Here is an 8,981-nt window from a genome sequence, read left to right as displayed (position 1 = left end):
AAATATGTGTGATATATCAATCTGGTCTAGTCCAGCCCATACGGCTAGCGAGATCCCATGATATAGCGACTTGGCGCTCAACCCTAGAATATCCTCCTCGAGCGGAATAATTATCGATTGCTCGGAGGCTATGCGATGGCCAGCCTCCTCATACAGTCTCATCATCGTCTCCGTTCTTACTTTTTGCATGTAATCCTTCCCTTTATATATTGTGGAGTTTATACTCCTAACTTTCACTGTAGGGAAAGAATGAGTCTTTGATGTGGTGCTACTACCACCAGCCTACACATGTAGTATAGATAATTAAAATAATAACAAATCCAAAGGTAATATCATATCCTAGTTGGAGTAATAAAAATAAAAGCGTACTTAATTAAATACATACCTCATCAAGTTGTTGCGAAGTCGAGGTCGTTGGCATGTCTGTGGACTTAGGCTTATCCGCCAAAGCCGCCTTTTTTGTTCCCTACAAAAAAAAATAACATATAAAAACATTCAACAATTAAAAATGTAACACATATATATATATATATAAAGGTGTTTCTTCTAACCCCAACTGCTTTCCGCTTCTCAGGCGGAGATATCTTCGCCAAGAAGATGTGAGTATCGAGCCATTGGATGAAACTTCCAAGCGCATCTCCCGGAATGGTAATGTCGTCACTGAACCGGGACAGCGGTGGAAGTTTTTCATGGCCTGGATTGATGTAGTTATCTCTACTATTCTATGATTCGGCAAAAGTTTTTCGCCATGAACTACGATTTCATTGCTGCTGCAGTTTGTTTTCTACGAGACCCCGGCCAACACGCACATGTGGCTTTTCGATTCTATTAGGGTCGAAGAATAACGGCCTCTTGTTTACGGCCTGAGGAATATACACATACATACATTATTATTATATCTTTGCAAAAACGCTTGAAGATTCAAAGATTTTGCAAAAACGCTTTCTGTCTCGGGCCGATTTTTGCACAAACTTCAGCATTCATATAAATTTAACTAATTAAACACTTCATGCATACCTTATTGAAAACAGGGAACCGACTTGAAGGGGATGTATCTTTGTTTTCCATCACCGCTTCTCATCAAGTTGCATCTCCTTTTCAGACCCATTATTTACCTAATAAAATTAACCAATTCAATGGCACCATGTCGGAAGTTGGCGGTGAACACACCCCCTGATCTTACCCAAAAAAAAAAAAAGAAAAATAAGGAAGTATATTAGGTACACGATCGGCTTTAGTTGTTACAACTTGAAGCATTATTAGGTACCGATCCTTCGAATCTCGTTGACCGATACTTCCTTCTCATGTATTGCCAAGGTAGTAGCGGCCTCTTCACCAATCTGTTGTACCTTATTATTACCCCCTTTAGAAATGACATCCTCCATCATCTTCACTTCTTCTTCGGAAAGCTTACCTCCAGCATTCAGCTTTAGTAGTACGGATGCCATTAATCAAGTCGCTTGCCAAGAATGTAATGTGTCAGCAATTTTTATCCCAACAATAACATGTGAATTGAACTTAAATGAAAATAATAGAATAAATGTTACATTGTCAGCCTTCTCGGACTTAGTCTTCCTTTTCTTCTTTATCTGGGCAGTTTTCCCATAATATTTCGTTACTCCAACCTGTAACGGGACGCCCCTCAAACGACCTGGATGTTCGGGTCGGCCGATCGCTCTAGCAAGAACGTCATTACGACCACTGGGAGTGAATTTCCCTTCTTCTACCTCTTTCAATACGTTATCCTATAATATATTAAATAAACTTCAAATTATATTTGTGACTAAAATAATAAAGTTAGTAATGAACTCGTCTTAATAAAATAATGCTTACTATGTTGGCCAAAACTTCCACATCGTATTTGTCATGCGACAGCCAGGGATCCTTTAGGCGTGTGCCCATGTTTATAAGTTACATGCCGATCCACCTCTTTCACTCCCTTTGCCACCTACACATTAACATGGTAACATTTATACACGTAAATGTGTATCAATGCAAGTCCAAGTGTGATTAAAAAAATAAAGTCTCACAGGGCAATAATGCATGCTACTTACGAGGTCCTCTTCTATCTTTCTCAGAAACCGCCTCGAGAACCATAGAATTTCCCCTTCTTGCATGAAATGTTAGCACGATTTCTTGTGCTAACGGACTTCAAATAATTATATAAAAGCGCAAGTTGATGAGATAATAAAAAGATTATATAAAGGACTCATTAATTAAAAAAATGATAGGTAAATCGTTAAAAGGCGAGGATATTTAACCTGAAACTTCTCGGTAGTTCTCATCTTTTTGAAAAGATCCCATTCTTCCCGCTGCTGATGGTGGGACACTTGTTTTCCGGTGGGCTCTTACGCATCTCCCCGTTGCCTTGTCCACATACAACCAATCCCTAGCAACAGCACACTTCCACCGCTGTGGACCTCCATTTGCCTTATGCATTAAATACTCATCATGGCTTATATCGGGTATAATAAAGCCTTCCTTTATACGAGCCAAGTATAACTCCGCCAATTTTGGATTCAAAGTTCTAACATCATCTAAATGGATAGGCACAAACTGTCTTGTGCAAGCACCAATCAACGGAGAAAAGACCCGCATTTGGACCGAAAGAGGGAAACCCTTCTCACTCCATGTTATTTCGAACAGCTGTTTAGCGGCTATAGCTGCAAGGACTCTCTTGCACTTCGTAGCACCCCTCTCACCAGGCTTATTATCACCAGGCTCATTATTCTTTTGACTTCTTTTACGTTTTTCACCCATGATAATCCTAAAACCCAAATATGAATGATATAGGAAATGAACAACTTAACAACGTACATGCACAGTATTATCTAAAACCCTAAACCCTAATAGGAATGAAAATTTAAAACAACAGATTGAGCTTCTAAAATCCTAAACCCTGATAAGAGGAGTAAAGTAGATGATGCGGGATGATAAAGATAACAAAGAAAACGAAAAACAAACAGATGCACGAAAAAAGAAACAAGATGATCATCTTAAAACCCTAATGACGAAACACAAAATTAAAGTGAACATACCTGTTGATGATGATGATAAAGAGAACGAGCGGAAGGCAACGGAATCGGGCTTCGAAATCAGGCGGCGATGGCGACGAGAATGTAAAAAGCGAGGAAGAGAGAAGAATTAACACAGGATACCAACGGTTGGAGTAATAATGTTGTGTGTGTTTTTGTGTATGGCATGCTGGATGGGTTTCTATATTAGTTTTTTATTAAGACAACCTATTGACAACGGGTGCTCAAAACAAAACCGTTGTTGTATGTTATAACAACGGGTCAATAAACGTTAACCGTTGTCAAAATTTTATTACAACGGGTAAACTATACCCGTTGTAATATATGTTCACCAAATTTGCGCCAAAATGAAATATGTCAAAAAATATAATTGACAACGGGTAGAAGTACTACACCCGTTGTTGAAAGTATTAACAACGGGTAATTTAAATATAACCGTTGTTATTGTTGAACCTCTTTTTTTTTTTTTAAATTATCTTTAATTCCATTACAACCCAAACTGTAACAATACATACTTTGCAACATTATTCAAACAATTTCAACACCAAAGATCCACATCTAATAATAAGATCAAGAAAATAAGACAACTTACACCAAAGATGCATGCATACTTGTACATGTCCGATGAACTATCTCGGGATCGGGGGCGTTTCTTGGATGTCATAGTTTCTTCGTTAACCCAAATACCTTCACCATGGTCATCACGCATATAGATGCTTTCGGTGTCCTCATGATCAGTGTCAACATCGTCGAAATAAGATACGGTGGTAGACTGATCCATTCCCTCAAAAACGACATCCCGATCATCATCATCATTATCGGATGGACTACTCCTTCTTTTCCTTATAGACAAGATACAACGGACCACTTCTTATCCATAGGATCGGTGACATAGAACACTTGTTTAGCTTGGGATGCCATTATGAAAGGATCATCCTTATTATTGCCAACCTTACCCAGATTGACCAACGTAAATCCCATCTTATCCTTTCGGACACAATGGATGTTGTTATCAACCCAATTACATCGAAACAAAGGCATTGTGAAATCAATGTAATCTAGTACCAATATTTCTTGAATAACACCATAATAAAGGCATTTTCCCCAAATAGGCTTTTTATCTTTTGAAGTAGCAAAGTGCATTGCCTCAAATTCATAACTCACACCACTATTTTGCATTGTGCTCACCTCATCTTGCTCGCGGGTGTAAAAAGTATATCCATTAATGGCAAAACTGTTGTAAAAGGTGACCCTGGCATTTGGACCTAAACCAAGACGTAGTAACCTAGGAGAGATGTCATCACCAGTTTGATCAAGTACACTCGTAAGACAATATTCCTAAACCACTCCGGAAACGTCTTCGTATGCTCGTTCGCAATCCACTTCTCGGTCTTGTTTTGGTGATCGTATTTGAGCTCATCTTTGTGTTGTTGAATATAAGGTTGCACCTCATCTTCGTTGTTTAGCACATACATGTGTGCTAAATGCAACATTTCACGTGTCACAATTTTTTCAACCCGGCCCCTAATACCTTTTCCGGTCATCCACTCACTATGACGATTCTTAGGAACGCCAATCAACTCCTTCGGGGAGAGATGAGCGTAACAATATGAAAGAGCTTCGTCTAAAATAGCGCGTTCAGCAATACAACCTTCCTGACGATACCGATTAGATGTATAGTCCTTGTAGACTTTCATCAATCTTTCGAAAGGATACTGGTATCTCAAGTACACGGGCCCAAGGTACAAAATCTCCCTAACCAAGTGAATGGTCGGATGAATCATGATAGTGAAGAAAGAGGGTGGAAAATACATTTCCAACTGACAAAGAGAGGTTACAACGAGGTCCCGCAATGAATCCGCGTCATCGGGATCGATGACTTTCTCGCATATGGACTGGAAGAAGAGACAGAATCTAGTTATAGCATATCTTACCTTTTCAGGTAAAATGGAACGAATAGCCACAGGTAGTAATTGTTGCATCAAAGTGTGACAATCATGTGACTTTAACCCGGTGAGTTTTAGGTCTTGCATCGACACTAGGCTTTTGATGTTCGACGAATAACCATGTGGCACTTTAATTCCATTCAAGCATGCACAGAACTCTTTTCTCTCATTCCGTGAAAGGGTAAAAGCTGCTGGCGGTAAAAATGTACGATTACCTCTCTTCCGTGGTGCCAACTCTAGCCTAATACCCATCATTTTCATATCTTCCCTAGCTGCGGCGTTATCCTTTGTTTTACCAGGAACATTCAGAAGGGTATTGATAATATTATCACGGACATTTTTCTCAATGTGCATGAAATCGAGGCAATGCCTGACCTCCGTCCGGCCAATATGGAAGTTTATCAAAAATATGGATCTTTTCTTATACCCACGAGTAGACAATTTAGAGCCGCTCTTCTTCCCATAATCTATCTCAATATGCTTTACTTTCCGATAAACTTCATGCCCACTCAAAATTCTAGGAGGTTGACGAAGTTCTTGTCTTCCATTGAATGCTTTCAGCATCTTGCGATAACAATGGTCATGATACAAGAACCTCCTATTTCCCATATACACATACTTACGAGAAGACTTCAAGTATTCAGACTCGATATCCTCCCACACAATGGACAAGCCTCTTTCCCATGAACTGTGTGCCCCGAAAAGGTCGCCATAAGCCGGATAGTCGGTTATTGTACACAATAACATCGCTCTCAAATTGAAAGTTTCGTTCTTATATGCATCAAATACTTCTATCCCACTATCCCACAACAATCGCAAATCATCTAGAAGAGGTTCCAAATATACATCTATATCATTTCCCGGTTGTTTAGGGCCGAAAATTAACAACGACAACATCAAATACTTTCTTTTCATGCACACATATGGAGGTAAGTTATAAATAGCCAACACTACTGGCCAAGTACTATGTTGGCTACTCATGTTTCCGTGTGGGTTCATTCCATCGATGGACGGCGCTAGACGTAAGTTTCTAGGTTCATTGCCGAACTCGGGATACTTAGCGTCGAACGATTTCCATTGCTTACCATCTGCCGGGTGTCTTAGCTTTCCATCATTTATTCTTCCTGTTTCATGCCAAGTTAACATTTTTGCATCATCGGGATTCGCATAAATCCTTATGACTCTTGGTATCAATGGAAAATACCACAACACCTTAGCCGGGATCCCTTCCTTATCCTTATAACGCCACTCCAAACATTTAGGGCAATTGGTTAAGTTTTGATATAATTTCCGATACAATATGCAATCATTTGGACATGCATGTATTTTCTCATATTTCATACCCACTCCTCTTATTAGTTTTTTCGCCTCATATGTCTTAACAGGTAGAACATTACCATCTAGAAGCAACTCCTTTATCAAGGCTAAAAAACTAGTGAAACACGTGTCACTCACCCCATTTGCCCCCTTGATATTATACAACTTCACCACAGTAAGCATTTTTGTGAACTTACAACCAGGATAAAGAGGTGCTTCAGACTCACACAACTTCTCATACATGTTGTTAATAAGGTCATCCCAATTACTAGTGTCATCACCTACATCTTCAAAAGCAATGGAATCATCATCATTCTCTTCATTATCTATAGACCCAACATTCAACTTCTCTACTTCCAACTCTTCCAACTCAAAAAACTCGGCAAACTCAGGATCATCAGTTAGCCTTTCGTGTACCTCAACATCATCTTCTTCAGAGTTATTCTCTTCCTCTAATGATTCCCCATGAAAAATCCAAAGTGTATAGGATCGACTAAATCTCCACTTTTCTAGGTGTATTTTAACGTCCGGAAAAGCCATATAGCTAATATTACCGCATCTTTCACAAGGACATGCAATACTAGAAGAACCTTTCAAATTGTTCTAAACGAATTCATAAAATTCAGCTAAACCATCCTTGTAGGTGCGGTCACTCATATTTGCATCAATCATCCAAGTTCGAGTCATTATTCTACATTCGTAATAATAGGCAACTAATTCAGAAAATACAATAATAGGCAAACAAATAAACGAAATAAGCGTTGCTAAGAAACATATATATACCTGATTGATAAACACGCGCGATGAGGGGGAGAAGACGTGACAACAGTGACGGAGATGAAGACAGAGAGACGATCAGGGAGGAATGGAGGATGATATAGTAGCAGTATTAGCTTGTGTTTGTGTTTGTAGCGTATAGCAGAATAAAGCAATATGTTGTTCTTAAGATTTTCATAATATTAATAACAACGGTTATTGAGACTACAACCGTTGTTAAAACGTATTAAAAACGGGTTCTAATATAACCGTTGTGATTACTTTTCACTAATTTGGCGCCAAACCATTAACAACGGTTAAATTTTAACCGTTGTTATTAGTTTTTTTATTAACAATGGTTGTTTAAGTATGACCCGTTGTTAAAAGAAATAACAACGGTTAACAACGCATAACCGTTGTCATTAAGTTTGGTAAAATTCGCGGAATAAATTCTACAACGTGTTTTGATGATTTTCGTGAATAAGCGTTGTTAAAGGGCCGTTGTGGTTGCCTGTTTTTGTAGTAGTGGAGCAAAGCATAAAGTGGGACTGGTCGATCGAGTAAATTCCATTTGATCGAGCATCTGGATCATCAAAAGTCCTCGATCGAGTAGTTTAAAACCACTAGATCGAGTGAAAATGAATAGGACGCAGGGAGTTTTCAACCTTAAACTCTTTTATTTTGTTTCTATTTCACTTTGTCCCTAAATTTCCGTCTACTCTACCCCTAATTGCGATTAAACTCATCCCCAAATCCCCTTTTTTCTTGCCCAATCTCCAAATCCGCCACCTACAATCCTTTGCTTGCTAATTAATCTTCAAAAGCCCCTTAATTTCCCCTTAATTTGTGTTGATTTTCACGGTTTTTTAGAAGGGTTAGGGTTTGCGGGTTTTTCGACTGAAAAATCGCTATTGTTGCTTGTTTATTTGAAGATTAATTGCATTTGTAGGATCATTCTCATCAAGTAAGCGATTCTTTTACCTTCTTTGTATTTTAATTTCGTTTTTTCGAATTGTTATGAGGTAAATGGTTTCTAGGGTTTCGAAAATCCCTGTTTAGTCGAATTTTTTTTCGACTTGATTGTGTTTGTATGCCCTTAATTAGCTTGCTTGATGATCATAATTCCTCTTCCTCGCTGTTTTACATGCTTAATTCGAATTCTACATAAAACTTTTGCGATATGGGTGCAGGACTGTCGAATTTTCAACTGTCACTTGGTTATTACTGCTGTAATCTGTCTAAATTAGCTTCTTTGTCGCTTAACTGCTGCTGTTTTAGACTGTTATCACACCCTGTCGATGCCTAACATGCTTCCATTCGAATTTTGTGCAAAAATCTCGCGATTAGGGCTACCCCAGTCGAATTTTTCGATTTGTCGGGCATTTGTATCTTTGTGCAATGCTTTAATTAGCCTCAGTATTACTTAAGTGCTGCTGTTGTTAACTGCTTTTCCCGTCCCCTATCGCCATTATATGCTGTAATTCAAACTTGTTTGAGGATTGTTGGGAGTTCTATGCTGTAAAGTCGAATTTTTCGACTTGTAGGGGATTCACATCTTTGCCACATCTGGTTTTACATCTTTGTTTTAGCCACGGTTAGCGATTGTTTTCTTATCATACCCCTTGCTTTGATTACGGGATGGAGTCTAGTACTTTACCTTCTACCAAGCACCACCTCCACCCGTCCTTGAGTGAGTCGGTGGCCCTCGCTTTGCCACTGTCTCCACTTTAGTCACCACTAAGCACCCCTGTGTTCCTAGTTTCACCGCGGGGGCGTTTTTACTCCAGCTAGCTCAGCAGCTAGCTCACTTCAGGCTGCCACTTCTTCTACGGTCACCACCACTGCTAGCACTGCTGCTAGTCCCTCTTCAGTGGTGACCACTGCAGCCACTACGTGTACACCAACCTCTACTTTTGCACCTGTGGCG

This window comes from Silene latifolia, chromosome 6 (assembly GCF_048544455.1).
Source record: "Silene latifolia isolate original U9 population chromosome 6, ASM4854445v1, whole genome shotgun sequence".
Lineage (NCBI taxonomy): Eukaryota > Viridiplantae > Streptophyta > Magnoliopsida > Caryophyllales > Caryophyllaceae > Silene > Silene latifolia.
This window is presented reverse-complemented; position numbering follows the sequence as displayed.